The sequence below is a fragment of the Excalfactoria chinensis genome, chromosome 1 (assembly GCF_039878825.1).
Source record: "Excalfactoria chinensis isolate bCotChi1 chromosome 1, bCotChi1.hap2, whole genome shotgun sequence".
Taxonomy (NCBI): Eukaryota; Metazoa; Chordata; class Aves; order Galliformes; family Phasianidae; genus Excalfactoria; species Excalfactoria chinensis.
In genome coordinates this window covers 76,714,519-76,733,998 of record NC_092825.1, presented here as the reverse complement: position 1 = coordinate 76,733,998, position 19,480 = coordinate 76,714,519, and positions in this window count along the sequence as shown.

Here is a 19,480-nt window from a genome sequence, read left to right as displayed (position 1 = left end):
GACAAGACCACAATGCACCTACAGTCACAGATCAGTGTGTGGATGGGTAGAGACCCCAGCCACCATCTCATCCCTTCTTGCAGCCTGCTTTCCTTGGTCTCTTCTCTATGCCACAATGCTGCCCTTTGCTCTGCAGACCTCAGGAAAGCTTTAACTATATCTGGCTGCAACACTGCAAAACCACAAGTCAGAAAGCCTCGCAGCCACAGGATATGGGAAACCACGAGGCCATGGCCTCTATGAGAAAACAGCTCTTGCACCCCAGAGAGGACAGATCCCGCATCCTGGCACTGAGCTGGGCCCTCCGTGCCTAAGAAAAAACACGTCATTTTCTGCTGTGCTTCATCTCGCACATCCCATTATGGCTTTCAAGTAGCAGATAAAGCGACGGGAGTTCAGGATGGACACTTTCAGGGTTTGGCTCATATACATATATTTACAGCTCAATAAAATAAGTAGAAATATTCAAAGTAAAGAGACTGTGGAAAGTGATTTGTTCCAACTCTTCACTGCAGACTTCCAGGAAACGAATCAAAGACTCTCAGGAGTGGTTAGACCGTAATTTATTAACCCAAAAGGGACCGCATTGTTAACCAACATTATTTATAGTGAACAGCTCAACCATCTCTACTGAACAACCCTGTGATACTGCAGGGACAAATGCAATGAGTTACTACAGAGATAGGACAAAACCAGCAGCAGATCTTTGTTACAGCTGTTAGAAAAAGTGTCCCCAGGAGACAGACACTGAATCTCTAATGGCTATCTTATTTCTGTGACAATTTATTTAAGTTTTAACTTAACAGCAGGAGTGATAGCCACAGTTACACAGTGACTCCCAATAAAGGAGCGTATTGCTGATCTGCAGCTGGTGTTTTCTTATTTATTTGAAAGTCTTTAAGTTCCAGACTTAGCATATGGTGCAATATAAATAATGATATAATAATACGGCTTTGCTTTCCATGTGCCTGGATAGGAAAAAAAAAAAGAAAGTCGTGTGATTTATGTTACATTTAAGGCTTTATTTTGCTCAGAACATTTCACGTATTTAAAATGCATCTTCTGGTTTTTCTGTTGTTGGTTGGTTCTGGGGGTTTTTTTGTTTGTTTGTTTGTTTTTATTTTTTGTAATCTCTTCATTTGAAAGAATGAACAAAACAGTGATGTTTATTTAATAGAGTCATTCATCTTACTTCCTTGTACAAAATCCAAGCTTTCCAGCCTCAGCAGCCAGATTCCTGCAGCAGATAGTGGGGCTGGAAATGAAGAGTTCTGCTGTTTACCAATGAGACATGGATGAAAGGAAAACATGGGGCTTGAGATTTGCCCGCAGCAGGACTCTATTTGAAGCCAGTGGCATGCTGAAAACTGCTCAGTCCTGTCCAGTAAAGGATGGAGATGAGAAACCTATGGGAGAAGTTCTGCAGGGAGTCATGCTGTGGAGAAAACAGCACTGGGATGCTCAGCACACTGCTGAAAGCAGATGCCTACTTCAGCTAAACCCGCAACTGCAGTTACTGCGGCAAACACTGCCCTCTTTAAGTATGACACAGATATAACAGTTTACAGCTCTCCTTTCAGACCCTGGATACAGCAGCTCTGTGAACACTACAGCCATGCGCAAACACTTAGCTGCAGGGAACAGCTAACTGATGTATTTGGACTTTGTTTTCTTGGACAAACTGGCAGCAAGACTTCGTTGACTTAAAGACTTAAAACCTCTTCACAGCTACAAGGGTTACATATGTGAGTTTAAACACATACAGATTGCTGCAGAACAACAACAACAACAAACAGTATTTCTAAAGGGTGTACAAGGCAAAGTAGTGTCCCTAGACACTTAAGCCACTGGTCCACATCTCCTGGAGGAAATCTGTCAGGGTCCACAAATCAAAACTGACAGATCCTAACCAGGCAGTATACGGTACTCTCTCTCCCCACGTGAGTAAGTACAGGACGATCAGTGGAGGTTGAAGAAGTCAGATCCTGAAATCTCACTGATAGTCCATGCAAACAACTGCCTAATACCCCTCCACAGTTTCATCCAGCATCTTTCAAGATCTTTCCAAGTGAATACACACACACAGAAGAACTCATATTCAAAAACACAGCGTCCACATGATGTTTGGGACTACAGCAGTCACAAGGGCAAGCGAGAGAGGCAAGAGAAGCTCAAAGGAGCTGAGTAATGTCTTGACAGCAGCATTTTAGTATCTTCAGGATCTTAGCAGTCAGCATATTGGACAATGCTATGAACCTAGTATGGGAGCAGCGGGGAAGCTACTTCTTAAGATCTCAAATTGAAAAATACACTCTAAGTGAATATAAGTGACATCTGTTAGCTTAGAACAGCTTTTGAAGTCCTGTACCTCTGTCTCACTCTTCCCCAATCAAGGCCCATGGCACTTTCAACCACTCATGCTTCAAATCCAGCTCTTGTCACACTGGAGCACGAACCAGAGTATTTCAGAAGCTAGTTTCTGTGGAAACCCAGTACTGCTTTAATCTTTTTTTCCTTTCATCTCCTCTTTGGGGGAAACTGGCAATCTGTTTATTTGCTTCTTCTGAGTTCATCACACAGTATATTGCCAAGATTTGTGTAAAACCAAGAGGAAAAATTATCTCTCACTTGAGTGCGCACGAGCCTTTCAGTGTTCCACTACCTTCTTGCTTCCTCGCTTCTCTTTACAAGCTATTAATCACATCCTCTGTATAGGCCTTTGTCTCTGCTTTGGACTGCCCTTCTCCTCCAGGCCTCCTCACTACTGGGATACCAACCAGTAGGGCCAACAAGACAAATTAGATATCATGTACTTTGTTGCTTCCTTTAATAGAGCTTAGTAAAGCGGAAAGGCCACAAGTCAGGGCCTGTTTCATCAAAAGGATAAAGCTAATGGCACTGAACTTGCAGTGATATCCCCACAAAATGGTTGTTTGGTCTGCAGCAGGCAGGGCTACACACAATTCCCACCATGTCCCCACTCTCAGATTAGAGATGCCTGCTTTCGCAGTTCACGGGGGCTGGCAGCCCTAGGTAGCAAGACCTCTGAGGACGGTGGGCTGGCTGCTGACAAGCAATGCTGGGGACAAAGCAGAAATGGAGGCAGCCATTACAGGAAGAAGGCTCACACCAGTGGTGGCCATGTGGGCCCTGAGGGCACCCGAAGTCCACAATCTCTAGATGCTTTTAAGCCAGCACTGAGACTAGGATCAGTACCACAGGCTGTCAACTAGCACCCCAGATCCTCTTCCACCACAAAGCTTTCCAGTTGCAATGCCCCAAGTTCATAGCATTGCCTGGAGTTGTGGCCAAGTGCAGGCCCTGGCATTTAGCCTTGTAGCACTTCATCCCGTTGGGCTCAGCCTAGCAACCCAGCCCGTCCAGATGCCTCTGTAACACCTTCCTACCCTCAGGCAGACCGGTACAGGACCAAAACAAGGCCTAGGATCACACCTACAATTACACCCCTCTCAGCTCACCCCCTTCCCAGCACTCCCGTCCCACCCTGAGAAGGCCGCGAGGCACCACCTACCGAGAGAAAGGGGCGAGGCCTGACGACATCGGTTCCCTCGGCAACCTCCCGGCGTCTTCCATCTCTCCTGCCTTCGGTGTGCAGCGCAAGAGGCAATGGAGAGCCAGAGACTGGTGAGCGAGGGCAGCGGTGGCACCGGGACGACCCGGGGGCCAGAGATAGGCCGGGCCGCGGTAGCCATCCCCTCCGCCTCTCCGGCGGCACAGCGCCGCGCCGCGTCCCAGGCACCGCGGCTCGGCCTCACATGGTCGCATGGTTCCCCATGACTTCATCCGCCCTCCTGGCCCCAGTCTGCCCCTGTCGTGGTGTCGGTGTGATTTCGTGCTGCCTGAGCTCAGTCACAGACCGTGAGTGGGGATGTGGGGCACAGACAGAACGCGGTACCCAGCCAGCTGCTGGATGAACCCCTAGGAATGTGCCTGTGCACTGGGCACAGACAGTCCTACAACATGGTGAAGGCTCGGGGCTGAGTTTAAATGTTTTTTCTGGGCTCTTGGGCAGAAAGTGCAACCAGTCACAGAAATTAAAGCCTTTTGGTGCTCCTAGAATCCTAACGTTTGATCTAAGAGGGGCGTATTTCCAGAAGGATGCAGTAATTTGATGTAACTGGTCTATAGGGCTTCAGTGTAGCCCTGCAGTGTGTCCAAAGAAGAGCATCAAAGCTGTGAGGGGTCTGGAGCACGAGTCTTATGAGGAGTGGCTGAGGGAACTGAGATTGTTCAGTATGGAGGAGGCTCAGGGGAGACCTCATTGCTCTCTGCTACTCCCTGAAAGGAAGTTGTGGTGAGGTGAAGGCCAGCCTCTTCTAAAAGTGATAGGATGAGGGGGATTGGCCTCAAGTTGAACCTGGGGAGGTTCCGGCTGGATATTCAGAAGAATGTCTTCTCAGAAAGAGTGGTAAGGCAGTGCCATGGGCTGCTCAGGGAAGTGGTGGAGTCACTGTCTCTGGAGGCATTCAAGAAACATGAAGATGTAGCATTGAGGTGGGCTAGATGATCTTAGTGCTCTTTTCCAATCTTGATGATTCTATGGTTCTACATTTAAAACGTTCTGTCTTTTTGTTGTTGTTGTTAAATATTCTAACAAGATCTCAGTGACCATTCAGAAACGGAAGTGAAGAAATCTAGCATACTGCTGGCTGCTATACCACCACCTATAGCTGAATCTCCGCTATCACTGAAGGACTGATCTGTGATGGAAACACCAGCATCTGTAGACCAGACGTCTGTGATGTGACCAGAAACACAAAGCATGCAGATCGTCTGGTTGCTGAGAACTCACTAGGTTCTGAAGGCCAATTTCCCACACCAAGCGGAAACTCACCTGGGATTAGATTACCTGTGGGTGAACAGCTTGATTTCAAAGTCAAAATATCCATGTCTGAATCCTCACAGTCTTGCAGGGAAATGGCTCTGAATGAATCAGCAGCTGTAGTTAAACCAACAGAGAAAGCATGTGAAATGGCAGAGCAGCCAGTGATATATGAAGACCCTTTTGAAACCTCTGTTAACTACGTGGAGAAACATAATATCCTGCAGATATTTCAGGTGAAATTTCTCTTTCTCTTCTTCCTGCAGAGGTTTGCTTGAGAAACTGTGCTTAAAGTTAGCTTAGACCAATCAGTTCCTTCCTCTGGATCCTTCCTTGTCCCAGGCTTTCTTCAATCTAAACTTAAGAAAAGCAGTAGAAAGGGACACTTGGTCATCTCCAAGGACTGAAAGGGGTGATTATGTTTTAAAATTCAGCTAGTATTGGAGCAGAAAGTGCAGCCTCTCATCATCCTAAGGATCAATATTTCTTCCCTTCTGTCTATCTCTGTTTCAGGAGATCACATCAAAACTGCTGTACGAGAAACCTGACGACCCTTTGCAGTTCATGTTGCTGCAGGTATGGTGTTTTTATGTTGCTCAGCAGGGACTGTTTGTTATAGGCATAGCAGAAAGCCAGCTTTGATGACCATGCTGGAAAAACAGAGAACTCATGACCCTTTCTCTCACTGTGTGCCTGCTCAGCTGGGAGGAAGAGAAGGACAGGGCAGGAGCAGAGTGCCCAAGGTGCAAGGGCCCACTTGTGCTCTGAAGGGAGAGTGTTGAAATGTACAGCAGGATGGGTGTGTGGAAGATCATGGTGTTGAAGGGAGAATGGGATGTTGAGCCCTGAAAGATCATTATCTGAGATGTGAAAGAAGCTTGGGGACACAGGTAGGGCTTATCTCTGTCTGTTGTGGCCCTTCTCTGACTTCCTCTGTTCCATGCAAGGAGGGAACACTTCTCCTGCAAGGTACCCCAATTCAGGAGAATGATCCCTGCTGATCCTGGAAGAGTTTAAAACAGGAAAATCAGCTGTCAAGAGAGTGATAGTTTGGGACTGAGTTAGAAGTTAACGCTACAAGTGTGGGGAGCTCCTTATGGAAAGAAGGAGATTAGAAAAAAAGAGAGCAGATAGAAAGAGAGAGGGTCCTTTCCTTCACTTCATCTTGTCAGTAAGGAGAAGCACCACTGTTGTGACTTGCTGCTGGGTTCATCCTGTACAGAATGTAGGCAGAACCTGCAGAGGAATGGAAAGGTTGGTTCTTGGCAGTGGTGGCAGAGAAGTATGTCCCCAAATGACCCTCTTCCTTTTCTTTTTTCCCAGGTGCAGTCCATGATAAATGCCAGGCAGGCAGAAATGAAGGGAATATCAGAGGAGCACAAAGATACATAGGAATTTCTGGAAGAGGTCCTGGGCACTCCTTTGGGCTTCTACTGACCTTACTGTTGTATTCATAGGGCATAGGTATTTCATTGGGCATTTCCAACATCGTGCTTTTACAACCAGTGGAAGTACCTTGAAAAAGTCTGCTGGTATCACTGTTTCCTGATTTTTTTCTGTTCTGTATGCTTGCATTTCCCCTTTTGTTTTAAGTCCTGCAACCAAGTATCAGTTTGGATGTGCAAACTCAAACCTGAAAGAGCTCATGGACCTACATGCGCATGTGGCATATCCTGAAAAGTCTAGGCTGCTGAACTCTTGTCTGGACTATACGTACAAAAGCACAAATTCCACATTTAGGCCACCTCTAGTCTCTGCTTTTCTGTGCAGAGAAATAATACACTGTAGAATTAAAAAGTAATCCTGGACAACCGTTCCTTGTCATGATGCACTGATGTACTGTCTCAAACTATATAGTAACACCGATGTCCATCTAGCACATTGAAATCCACCCTCAGAGAGGCTGGGTCTGTGGTTTTTCTGCTGCCCCCAAGCTCCTCTGATACATGGAGATAACTCGCTATTGTTTCCACACAAGTGGCAGCAGCTATCCCTCCCTTAACCATCCTTGTTATTTTCAGGTCACTCTGCTTTTTGATGTTGTCTTGCTTGTATCACTGCAAGTTTAGATTGTATTTTGATAAACAGAACTGCAAAGCAATAGTTGCATGCATGGCTTTGTGGCTTCAAAAGGTATTGCCAACAAGGAAAGTGAAAGGTGATTAAACCAACCCAGACGAAGCACTGGTAGCACAGCAAATTCAGAGTTAAGAATGACACTTTGCAAATACATCTCTTGAACTGCTTTTAATTCTCAAAACACTTGCAGTGCTCATTTTCATATTTTCCAAGTGTTGGTTTTCACCCTCTAAGGGACATTTGTCTTTCTTGACTCTTGCCTGCAGATCATTGAAAATGTGTAATAGCACATACAGTTATTTTGCCGTCATTTCATATGTATGTGCATTAGGTTCCAGAAAGCTTTTTGTCTTTACATGCTTGTCTTTTTTAGGCAAGTGTTCTAATTTCATGATGGATGGTAGCATGTTCCCAAAAGTCTCTTTGGCTATGAGGGGAGCACCATAGAAACTTATCTTCCATCTATCTCTTTGTAGCTAAAAGACTGATGATCAGGCTGTGCGATACACCACAGCAGAGCCTGGGCCCAAAACTTTGGGAAATAACTGAAGCAAGTATTTGGCATGCAGATGATGTGTTTGAGGAAGAATTGCCTTTCAATCAAAGGCTCTCAAAAAAAGATGAGTTAACACTCACTTTTCCAGGTTAAAACATCTTAAAGTAGATGTGTGTCATGGTTTTGTGGTTAACTCCCGTGTTTCTAAGTTAAAGGCAAGTAAGCATCTTTGTCATTCACAAAGCAGGCAGGTTTTTAAGCCTAAAGGTAGCTAAAGATCCAGATAGATCTTCATAGGTTATATAAGACTCCAGACACACTTAGGTGTCTAGGCCTTGCTGAAGAACTGAGATGCTCCTGAAAGCCAGGCTTATCATCAACAACTGGAAGAACTGGACCATTAATGAAACCAAGTGATTGTTTTTCAGTCTCATCTATTTCTGATCGAGGTTTTATAAGTGGCCCTGTACATTCACTCACTGTGAATGTAGAAGTGCTAATAATGAATCTCCATGGAACAGGAAATGAGTGGAAGATAGTCAACTTTACATGAACATACTGGCTGAGGCCTTTTGATCTCTATCATCACTTATCAGCACACTTTCCAAGAGATGAAGGTGTGGTCATGTCTTTGAATTTTGTTGTAAAAGAGGATTAAGATACTTCTGGTGTCACTTAGATGTGAGATTCCTCTGTTTCTGCCATTTTCATATTGTATTTTCTTGTTCTGTTTTACTTATGGAGACCGTATGAACTGTGATATATTATCATACAATAGCCGTATGCCCTCAGCTTCACGTCAGTTTTAAGTGAGTACTGAAAGGAAAGATCCTTAATTTCTCCTTCAGATAAACTGGAAGCTGGAAAATAGTCTTTCTACAAGTAATGAAAGCTTTGCAAGAAGGGCCCTATGCAGAGTTCCTCAGCAATCACAGGGCCTAAATTTTCCTTATCTTGTGCAAACAAAGTCACTACATGGTAGCAAGAAGTTCACTCCAGTGCTAACAAGAGAGTGGTTGTCTTTTCATTCTAAGGATTGAGCTCCCCCTCCTTGAGAAGCAGCAGTTGTTCAGCAGTGTATGTGGCTGCACTCAGGGCAGCTGTGTGGGCCTGCAACTCTCTTGCATGGATGGCAAGAGAAAGCAGTAGTCTTGGGGGGCAATACACCCACCCTGGGTAAGGGCTTTAATAGAAAATCCCAGGGAACTTCATGAGACATGTGAGGGGAAGTGTTACTTCCTTCTTCTCAAGCCTTGTAGATAACTGGATTGTATTTTGAACTATATATATATATCTATGTGTATGTATAGTGTGTGTATATATATATATATGTGGTGTGCAGACTATTGTGTTTAGGCTGATACACCACCACAGTCCTTTCTGATTTGCTTCAAAGTTTTGCTGAATAAAAGACCTTAGCTCTAGGAAAATTCTACCTCACGTGAAGGCACTAATGCACCACTAATGTTTGTGTGTGTGAAGGCTTTTAGATTAGATTTAAAATGGAAACATGTATTGTGGTCTTAATTCCAGAGTGACTGTCCTTTTTCCATGATTTCTTTCCCAAGCCATTGGATCCATGTGTCTTCTTCATAAGTGGGCATTTATCAACATGACGTTAAACTGTCATTTAATTTCTCGCCTTGGGTGCTCTGAAGGAATTAATGGTTCATTGTGTGTCATCGAAACTCTTCCATATAAGTCCCTGTGTCACTCTAGTCACTGTAGATTTGAATGCCCTCCAGTAGTGTGCTAAGCAACGTGACTAACATTTGCTGTTTGTTTTTCCCCCTCCCCAAGGGAGATGTGTGTGCACTGGCATGCATTCTTTCTAAAAGAGTGTTTTGACTTTTTTTCATCCACACCTGTGCATTGCTTTGTTTTGTTAATGGATAGAAATACGCTGTGGAGTGGGAGGTGGAGAGGCTGGAAATAGTTTGTTGTTCCCAAGGGTGTCGTTTCTGTAGTTTGATCTGGGCACCTAGAAAAGAGCGGTATTTTCACAGATGAGATTTGTTGTTTATCCATGAGCTGACGCAGAAGTGTGATGTCCGTTCCAGATGACAAACAGCACTGTTTTGTGACGCTCAGACCGTTTCTGATGTGAATCCTATAGAAAGAAATTGTACACGCCTTGAAATATGTGTCACGGATCAAAATGCCAGATTCACTTTTTGCTATCTCTGTACAGAACTTCAACCAACTGACGTACCCAAGCAGTAGTAAGTTGCCAGCATTACTGCCTCTTAGCAAGTTAGAAAAGAAGACATTAAAGATCTTGTAATTGCTGATTAAAAATCCTTTGAAACTCTCACACAGTCTCTATTCTGCTTCTTAGTTGCAGTGCACAGGAAGGGTAGCTCTTCAATGGTCTGCCGCTTACAGATAGCTTGAGACATTTCGTTGTGACTCACTGGATATGAATCACGTCTATGCAACACCAATTTTAAGTTAGTTTAATGCCACTGATTTTGAAGTTTCACAATCATGTGAAACTTAAAGTACTCAGCAGCAACTATTCCGAGCCTGAGTGTCTAAAATAGAAGAAATTAGCCTCTGCATGAAGTCTGATAAAGAGCCTGGATTTGGGGAGAACCTGAGCTGAAGACGAGGGATTTTGGGAGAGCTTAGAATACACCAGGGCAAACTGATCTAACCCTGTCTGAAATGCCTTCCAGGTTGTATTCAAGGGGAACTTCCTCCTGACTGTTCTTACAGCCAGAAGAAGAAATGCAGAAGAAAAAGAAGAGCCATTCTGTTAAAGTCAGACTTTATTCATGGCTGCATTGACTTTTTGGAACTACCTTAATGGGCAGCATTTACATAGCAACTTCATCAGAAGTTTTGGGCTATATCTCTACACACACAAATGAAAAGGGAGAATTTGACTGTTGAAGTGACCTGGGTTGGAGGAAGAGCCACTTATCACTCCCTCCTGGGGAAAGGTGATGAGCTGGAAGGTCACTCCAGAACAATAAAAGTTAGGCAAAACAACCCCAGGAGGTTTCTATACACATGATTCAAGACCAGAGAATGCAGACACTGCAGTACTTACTCTGCTCTAGAAATGCCAGGTGCAAAGTAACAGAGTGGCTCTTCCTTCTTTCCTTGAGGCCATCATTCCAATTCCCCGTGCAACTCCTTTCTTGGGTGAGAAGATGTCAGCCTTTTTTACCACAAAACTAGATGCCTTTAGGGATTAAGAAGGGTATCTCCACTATATATGGAGTCTAGGGTGAGCTTTCCTGTCTTTTCTGCCTAGGGCACAGGGTTTGGAACTAGATGATCCTTGAGGTCCCTTCCAACCCAAGCCATTCTATGATTCCCAGTGCAGAAGATGGGAGAAACTGCTGGTATAATTTCATTGACTGCAGTGATGTAATACCAGAGAAGGAACAAACACTTGCTTTTTTGTGTGGGTGTTGTTACCTACTCCAAGACCAAAATTAACCTCTTCATTGCCATTGATTAGAGTGACAAGAGATGGAGAAACATAGGTCTGCACAGAGACAGACTTTCAGTGGTGGACAGGCACTAGTACAGTTTGCTAGAGTGAAAATGTAGGTAATGTAGCTAAAGGGGTGCAACAACCAGCTTAGCCTTGCTTGTGAAGACTTCGCTATAAACTGACAGGCCTTTATGGGAAGTGTCTTATTTGGAATCACCTAGTTCAATACTTAGAAAATCTTCTTAAGAGTTAAGAGCTGAGATCCAGTTGAGGGTTAGGGAGTTTGAAAGAACAAGAGGTGAACTCTGTCCTTCCTGCTTCCCTTCTCTCAGCTTATCTTCTACATAAAACAGGAAATAGAGATGAATCAAGACACACGGGATAGCGCAATTGTTTGTTAAAGGGGAAAACACATCATAGCAGACACCGAAGAAATACTGCTCCCACCTTGAGGAGGCACTGGTGTTTGAACAGGTGAGTAGACATTAGGGAGATGTCCATATTAAAGCGCAGGTGAGTGATCAGAGAGTCACTGATTTTTAAAACTGACTCAAAGTTATGTAAACACCATAAACAACATAACAGGAGGCCCTGTGAAGAGCAAAATGATGCCTACTCTGTCCAGCTATTGTTCAAGCATCCCCTTGGGTCTAGCATAATATCCTGTCTCTTTGCAAGGAGATCCAAGGAAAGGAAGTGTCAACAGTTTGATGAAACTCCATAGTACTGAAAGCAATGAGAACTCTGTCCATCAGGGAACCCAGCTTTTGGCCCTGTGTCAGCACATAGCATCTCTGCTTATTGTTTGAATCTGTATTAGCGCAACTGAGTCCTCCTGAGAGACTCCCTGACCATGTCACGATGCCATGATGCCAATATATGTTTGACAGGGTGGATGAAAGTGTAAATGGGAGAAGCTCCAGCTGTTATCTAGAGCAACAGCTCCCTCTCTTTTTCCCTATTAATAGCTGAATGTTTCCAAATGAAAAGCAGAGCTCCTTAGAAAGGTAAGAGCTGGGAGGAGCCCAAAGCGACTGTAAATAGAATTAGTTTTCATAATTACATTTCAGAGCCCCTCTTTGAAGTTGTTCACAAACCTTTCTAGCTTTTCAGAAATCATGAGCGACAGCTGTTGCTAGAGTGGCAGGTTGAAATAAACCGGATGAAATTTAGCCTTTCCTACGTATGTCCACGAGAGGGCAGCACAGACCGGCTGAGCCTTCGCTAGAGCCCTTCGGAGACTAATTCAAGGTACGGCCGGCAGTAGCTACAAGCAAGGGAGAAAAGGTCCATTCAAAAGGGCTTGATGGCCAAAAGCACACCTCTGTAGATCTCCCATCTGAAACTAAAACCCAAGTTGTGGTTAGCTGGGTAATGGGTTGATCGGGTCAAATTCTGTGTGCATGTGGCTATTGGTGGCTACAAGCTGTTCAGAGTGTCAGGCAAGGAACAAGGGGCGGGTGCATTACCATCTACATCAGGAAAGGAATAGAATGTGAAAAGCTGTCACTAAAGAGTAGTCATGAGCAAGTCGAAAGCCTGTGGCTGCCTGGGCTGTAGCAATCGTGCTATGGTAGATATGAGACAGTCAAAGTGTAAAATTAGGATGCTAAATTTTAGGAAAGCTCACTTCCAGCCCTTCAGGGAGTGAGTCAACAAAACCCCATGGGAAACTGTCTTCATGGACAAGAGTGCAGTGCAGAGCTGGCATATATTTAAGGAAGCTTTCCCTAGGGCACAAGAGCTCTCCATTCCCAGGTGTAGCGAGTAAGAAAAAGAAGTCAAGAGACCAGCATGGCAGAACCAGGACCTGCCAGTCAAACCAGAGAGTAATAAGAAAATGCACAGGTAGTGGAAGCAGGGACAGACAGCATGGCAAGAGTATAAGGAAGCTGCTAGGCTGTGTAGGGTTGGAGTCAGGAAAGCCACGGCTCAATTTGAAATAAACTTGGCAAGGGGCCCCAAGAACAAGAAAGGTACTTCTGAGGTTTCTACAGGTACCTCAACTAGAAAACGGAAGTTCAAGAGGGTGTATCCCTCACTAGTGAGTAACACAGGCAAGCTGGTAACAACAGACAAGGAGAAGGCTGAGGCACTTAATTTTCTTGCCTCAGCCCTCTCTGAGAACTACTCAACACACAGCCCTCAAACAATTGATTTGGAAGGAAGGGATTGAGAAAGCAATGCTCCTCCTGCTGTGAGAGAAGATCAGTTCGTGACCACCTGAGGAACCTGAACATCCACAAGTCTGTGCGCCCTGGTGAGATGTACCCCAGAGTCCTGAGGGAACTGGTTGATGTAGTTGCCAGAACACTCTAGAAGATACTTGGAGACTCATGGCACACAGGTGGAATCCCTGGTGACTGGAAAAAAGACAATATCACACCCATTTTTAAAAAGGGTAAAAAGGATGATCCAGGGAACTACCAGTATGTCAGTCTCACCTCTGTGACAGATCATCCTAGGAGCTATGCTAAGGTACGTGGAAGACTGGGAGGTGATACAGAAGAATAAGCATGGCTTCCCCAAGGGCAAGACCTGCTTGACCAACCTAGTGGCCTTCTATGGGGTGTCAATGGACAAGGGAAGAGCCACTGATGTCATCTATCTGAATTTCAGTAATGTCTTTAACACAGTACCCCACAACATTCTTCTCTCCAAATTGGAAATATATGAATTAGATGGGTGGATTGTTTGATGGGTGAGGTACTGGCTGTAGGACTGAGTACAGAGAGTGGTGATCAGTGGCTGGATGGAGATCAGTGATGTCTCCCAGGGGTCAGTGCTGGGACCAGCACTTTTTAATACCTTCATCAGTGACACTGACAGTGAGGTTGAATGCATCCTTAGCAAGTTTGCAGACGACACCAAGCTCTGTGGCATAGTGGACATGCCTGAGGGACAGGATGCCATCCAGAGGGACCTAGACAGGCTTGAGCAGTGGGCCCAGGAGAACCTCATGAGGTTCAAAAAAGCCAAGTGCAAAGTTTCACATCTGGGTTGAGGAAACTCCCACTACCAATACAAGCTAGGGGATGAAAGCATTGAGCACTGCCCTGTCAAAAAAGACTTGAAGGTACTGGTGGATGGGCAGGTGGACACGAGCCAACAATGTGCTCTTGCAGCCCAGAAGGCCAACAGTATCCCGGGCTGCATCAAAAGCAGTATGGCCAGCAGTTTGAGGGAGGTGATCCTGCCCCTCTACTCTGTGCTGGTGAAACCTCAGCTGGAGAACTGATTCCAGATGTGGAGCTGTCAGCACAGGAGTGGCATGGACATGTTGGAGCTCATCCAGAGGAGGGCCACAGAAATGATCCAAGGGATGAAACACCTCTCCTACAAGGACAAGCTGAAAGAACTGGGGCTGTTCAGCCTGGAGAAGAGAAGGCTCCAAGGGGATCTGGTAACAGCCTTTCAGTAACTAGAGGGGAGCTACAAGAAAGAAGGGGACAGAGACTTTAGCAGGGTCTGTGATGATGGGACAAGGGGAAATGGTTTCAAACTAAAAGAGGGTAGATTTAGGTTGGATATAATGAAAAAAGTCTTTTTCATCGAGGGTGATAGTGCACTGGAATAGGTTGCCCAGAGAGGTGGTGGATGTCCCATCTCTGGAGACATTCAAGGTCACTGGGCTCTGAGCACCCTGATCTAGCCGTGAATGTCCCTGTTCATAGCAGGGGAGTTGAACTAGGTGACCTTTAAAGGTCCCTTCCAACTCTAAGGATTCTATGATTCTGTGGCAAGATCTGAGTCTTGTAGTCTTCTCAGGGAAGTTTCCAGCTAGTTACTGAAACCTTACAAGAGTTTCAGAGGACGTGTTCAGGATAGTACCTACAGTTCTGTCAAAGCAATCAGATGCCAACCACACCCTTGCCCAGGCAAGTGCCTGGGAGCACTATAAACTCATCCGAGTCACATGTACTATTTATTTCCAGCCCAGAGCTCCCTAGCACTGCACCACCCAACACCCTTCTGTTAATCCCCTGTGTCCCTCCTTTTGTGCTGCAATGTAACTTGACTCTTCCTTTTGGGTGCTCCCGCCCTACAGCAAGGTGGATGGTGGAGATGCTGAGAAAAATCAGGTAGACAGAGGCTTATAGCACATGGCTTACAGCAAGTATATTAGGAACTGGACAGTGACAAGCAACCGTACGTAGATGGCAGTGCTCCACTGCCAGCACATTACAGCCTCCCAAATCAGAAGCAGCCAGTGCTGAAGAGGCAAAAAGGATGGATTTGGGAGAAATGAAGTATCATGCACACCTTTCAGTAATGAGCTGGGACAATTAATGTGAAGAAATTTCATTGGCCCCATGCAAACAAGCAGTGAAGATCTCCAACTAAGAGTTCCTCTTTCTACTGCTGACAGACAAGGGATTTTGGAAGATATATTTTTAATCATCAGCAACAGCAGTGCAGGCATCAGGTCCAGACAGAACAGCTTGTTCCCAGTCTGTTAGATGAAATACAACTGAAACATTAGAATCAAAAGTCAGTCACAGTGCCAAGGTCACTTAGGATCTGGGACCACATGTTAGTACACATATCAACACTAGCATCACCTACAAATTCACAACCAAGAGCAAGATGGAGGCACTTTCTAGCTGATCTTCCCTGGACACTGCCAGCCTTTTAAAGCAGCTATCTAAAGCATAATCAGGGCAATTCTGTGTTCTCAAAAGTCTTTTCGCCTGCTTCTACATTCTGCAAGATCCCAGGTAATCCTCTGTCCAAGTTTGCTGAGATTAATGTCCTTCTTTGACCCTTCCCTTGCCAGGCTCCTGTTTGAAGTGGGCTAGCCTGCCCTAAATTATCTCCTCTCTTGGCCATTTTTCTCTGTGAGCATATTCTAACCATTATGGGGAAAACTACCCATTAAAACACCCTTAAGCTATTCCTGAGACTCAGGTAGGACAGTGCTTGAAGGCAGGAATCATAGCTTTTATCCGATCAACCAGCAAAGTTGCAAAAGGCAACTAAAGGCACACAAATCCTTCTCCAGGTCTGCAACAAAAACAGCAGTCTTCAAAGTAAAGTGATGTAAAAAACATATGCTCTGAGTTTCACATCCATCAACTCGACCACCTGAGAGAAAAGGTAGATGGTATCTGGGAAGGAAAGATAGTATTAGTGCTGAAGGAAATGATGAAGTGATTGTCCCCTACAGGAAAGAGGTAGACTTTATCTGTGGGAATGCAATGAGATCAACAAGGAAAGGGGAGATTGGACTTTGTAAAACTCTTCTCCCTGTAGAGTGCTTTCACTCTAGAAGACTGAAGAGAGTTGTCTCCCTTGTGAATTTTGTGCTGCTCTTCAGCATATGAGCTGAGAGATTGGAGATGGTGTGACTGTAGGATAAGAAATACTTCCCGACACTGTTTGTGAGCCCCCAGGATAGCTGTAGTGTGCTCTATACTTTCTAATGCCTTCCCAGATCTACAGTACTCATTCTTTTTCTGATTTATTTGTGTTTCATAGCCACTATGCTTCCAAGGACCACAGCCCACCCAGGTCATTCTTCATGCCAGGAGGAGAGCAGAGTCATATCCACTGCTGTTTCCCTGCTGCTTGGAAAAATGCTCAGCATGAAAGACCAAGCTCAGACAGGCAGACCCTCCACAGGAAGCTAAAGATGAGATTCTAGAGATTCACGTCCCATTTACTTACCCTTTTACGCCATCAGGGGTGTTGGCTGGGGAACGCTGCTCCGTCAGGGCTTGGCTCTCCTATCACACCAGCAGAAACTGGCTGGTGGGACAGGCCCAGGGCAGGGCTTGACCTCAGAGCTTCCCCAGGCTCCTCCATGCTTGTTTTATCTCAGCGTGTACCAAAAAGGGACCTCTAAGTGCCTCAGAGTCCTAGGTGAGAGGAACAGATCTAAGATGAAGACATTTTTGTCTGGGTTTTCCTTTGCAGAAAGGCTCTCCTACCTGTTTCCTTCATAGTGAACAGAGTAAAAGAGACTTACTTAGGAGAGATTCAAAGCCCAAATCTCTAGCAGTGCATGCAGGAAGGCACCCTCTGGAGTTTCTTTTCCAATAGTAGTAGCAATCAGCAGAGATTAGCCTTTATAAATACCCGCCATTTCTCTAAGCCTTTGAGCCAGGACCACCGAGGAGCTGAAATCAGCTGTAATCCCAAATTCCCCATGGAGGCAGCTCCCAGCCTGAACCCAGTTCTTTCTCAGACTGAGTAACTTTGTCCAACCTGTTTGGCCTTTCTGCTTGCTCACTTGTCAGAAGGAGAAGAAGGGATATTTTGAAAAGCTGAGAGTTCAGATTGTCATGTAATCATCACGTGATTCCAGTAGCTTGGGCTCCATGCAACCAACAAAAGCTGCAAGCCCTCACAACACTGAAATAAACTGAGTATCATAAGTATGTGTTCGAAATAAACCATGTATCATGAGTTCATGAATAAAACTCCCATCACATAAACTAAGAAAAATAAGGTGTAACTCCCACCTTCGCAAACATATTAAGAAAGTCCAAAGATCAAGAGTGTTCTTCTTCGCAATGAGGAATGCAACGCCATATTCATGGGTGGGTTATGCACTGCCAAATTGCAACATTCCAGGATTACCAGCATCACAAAGATGTCTGTATCTGGCTTTTCTATAGTGCACCTAACTAAGGCACCTGAGGTTTTAGAAAGAAATTACTTACTGCATTCCACATTGCACTAAATATATACATACAGTTCTGCTTTTCACTCTGTGTGTTTTCAGGCTTGGATGGAGCGGCCAACCCAGAAGCCTGGTGGTTTATCCTGTCCCACTATAATTAGCCCAGGGTTGTTGCTGGTGGTATGCCATTTGTCTCCACACACTCAGCACTGTTTGGTAAACATTTTCTGGGACAGAGTTTCTCTCCCCTGATCTCTGTAGGTGGTGCTCACTTATTTATCCCCCGCACCCCTGAATTATCCCTCTCTCTTGAGGCTGAAAGGTAAAAGAAGTGTCAGGAAAAGGGGTAAAACCTTGCAGAAAGGGGAAAACAGCTGCAGGAAAAGCCATGGCCCAACAGGGATGTGGAGGCAGGAGGCCAGCTACAGATCTGAGAGGTTAGAGGACATCTGTCCCCTGCAGATTCACCCCCCACAGCAAGGGAGGAGGAAGAATTCCCTGCTCCTCCAGGGAGAACCTGGCACCCAGCCACAACATGGGAAGGGTTCGGGTGGCCACAGCAAGCCTCAGCCCCTAATCTGGCAGAGGAAAGAAGGCTGGAGTGCAGAATGGGAAGCAGCTGTTCACAGCCCTTCTGGGAATGCAAGGGCAAAGCCGGGTGACACAGAGCAATGATGGCGACACCCTGGGTGGCAGGTCACTGCAGCAAGGATATGGGGATCTGTGGGGAAAGGCAGCAGCCCTCAGCCTACGGGCATCACCTCTGCAATGCATCGCTGAACAAAGTGCTTTTTTCATGACGATGGCATGAGGCAGGCACAGGAGTGACTCCTGGTACCTCGATGGTTCAGCCACTACTTCCTTGTTCTTACAGTCCCTCCCTTCTCGCACTCTCTCAGCCCTAAATCATTATTTGCATGTTGTGAAGAGAAGACACTTAAAAGATACAGGAAGATGAGCTGGTATTAGGGATTAGGAGCAAGGTCAGCCTATTGGAATGGCCCACAGCATCTCTTCAGCATTTATCAGAAGCTTTGTTCTTTCTTTAGGCATTCTTTAGCATCCCTCCCATGCCAAATTTGAAAAACTGAGGCACACTCGGTAACAGGCACATTCTCACGTTGCCCTGACTATGCACATGGTCATAGTGATAATTCTCCCAAGGAATGTCAATTTCCACCTCCAGCTGTCTTGCCCAGTGAAACCCCCAACTGCAGTGTCTTCACACTCAGCTCAGAACTCTGCTTCTAAACTACAGGCAGCAGAGGTGTGCACATACGTGGATCTCTGTGTGGACTTGTGTGTGGAAACCACATGCACTTATGGTTTTCTACACGCTGATGTTTTGTAGACATTTGTGAGCCCGTAGAGTTTGCAAATACAACAACTTTCACAAATGTATGGATCTAGCTATACAAATGTGTTGGCACACTCTCATCTAAAGTTGCCAGCACAGATGTACATCTGCAGGGAAGGCTGAAGCAGTTGCAAGCATACCACAGGGTACTCTGGACTCCCACTGCACAGTTTGTCAGCTCCAACACACTTCTTGCTCAGGCCATGTCTCACCCTGACCCTCTGCTGTGCACACATATGCATGTCATTTCATAGCTTGTCTCTGACAAAACACAATTAAAACCAACCAACCAACCAAACAAAAAACCTACCACAAAAACTCACAAACAGAAACCCACCACTGGTGTGAAATTCACAGTCCCCCCAAGAGTGCTGAACCAAGCTGGACTTTCACGCATGTTGTTGGAAGCACAAATAACGAGCAGCTGGCTCTGAGTTATTCAGGTCTAGGCAAATATACATCCCCACTTTTAAGTATCCAAACCAGCACATTTCTTGTCCCCGTCTACCAGATCAAGCTGGCTGCAACAGCTGGATTTTCTTTTGTTAACCACTGAGATGCCTCACTTTGTGTTGGAAAAGCCAAAAACATGGTCCGTTCCTCGGGGTGAAATCCCATGGGAAGTATCCGTC